The sequence below is a fragment of the Aplysia californica genome, unplaced genomic scaffold (assembly GCF_000002075.1).
Source record: "Aplysia californica isolate F4 #8 unplaced genomic scaffold, AplCal3.0 scaffold00691, whole genome shotgun sequence".
Taxonomy (NCBI): domain Eukaryota; kingdom Metazoa; phylum Mollusca; class Gastropoda; order Aplysiida; family Aplysiidae; genus Aplysia; species Aplysia californica.
Window position 1 is genome coordinate 294,018 of NW_004797961.1, and position 1,230 is coordinate 295,247.

A 1,230-nucleotide genomic window follows, 5' to 3' on the forward strand; every position below is an offset into this window, starting at 1 on the left:
TGAGTTTTAAAAAAATAAATGCTTTCTCTCATGATTTATAGAAATTGAAGACCAGCTGATGATTCACTGCAGTATTGTATTTTATGGACATACATACAAACATTGCCAATCATAAGATTTTTTTGAATCACAGGATTTACAAACAGACCAGCTGAGCAAGATCCGAGACCTTGAGCGACAAGTCATGCAGATGAGGGCCCACCATACTGAACGTATCCAACAGATGAAATCAGACTTTCTACGAGAGAAAAAGGAATACCAGCACGACTCCGACTTCAGGATTCAGTCTTTGGAGAAGAAAGCCAATAAGGTAAACAGATTTTGTTTTTCATTTATTTTTGTTTTTCCTTTTTACGCCTGATGCGCCATAAGACCCTCTACTATATTTTAAAAAATAGACGTAGCCAGATTTCTCGTCTCACAGATAGGACACATGTGGATTGGCATAAATAAATGTAGCCAGATTTCTCGTCTCACAGATAGGACACATGTGGATTGGCATAAATAAATGTAGCCAGATTTCTCGTCTCACAGATAGGACACATGTGGATTGACATATATAAATGTTTTCACTGCTGGGATTACCTTCTCAAGATAGAATCTCCAAAGGAGGAGGATGAGAGGAAGGCCAAGACCCACCTGGGAACAAGATCTGGCGGTAGATCTCAGGCATATGGGGCACAGCTGGCTGGAGGTAGAGAGGGTCACCCAGAACAGAGACAGACGGAGAGCCCTTCTTGGTGGCCTATATCCAATTACCAGGGTGATGATGATGATGATAATGATGATAGTGATGATGATGATTACCTTCTACATCGTAATATATAGACCTGCCACTCATCCCGATTTAATCGGGATATCCCGATTTTTTGCCCCAAATCTCAAACATCCCGATTTCGATCGCCGGTATCCTGATTTTTTGTTGTTGCGTCTGTTGTGTCCGATTCCTAGAAAAAAATATAAAAAGTTCTGCAATCTCTTTTGTTTGGAAATACCGATTGGACTTTTTATCTGCGGGAACTTGGAACGCTATTTTCTAAAGCATCTATGCCGAATCTAGATCTAGTAGTTGACTCACGTACGTTATTTCAACTAAAATCGGCCTAGTTTCAAACGCTCATTTGCATTTCGTGACATGACCTCGTACGTGTGAGTAGCGCGTGTGTCGGGGACCGTCGGTTGTCGGGGTCAACAAAGTTCATTCACACCGGTCTCGTTGGTGTTTTTCGG

At 41.5% G+C, this 1,230-nt stretch overlaps 1 protein-coding gene across 1 annotated transcript in view; it reads left to right on the plus strand.

Moving 5' to 3' along the window:
• LOC101864178 (coiled-coil domain-containing protein 166) overlaps positions 1-1,230 on the plus strand; it is a 9,003-nt gene that overhangs the window by 5,826 nt on the left and 1,947 nt on the right. The gene's annotated exons all lie outside the window — the stretch shown is intronic.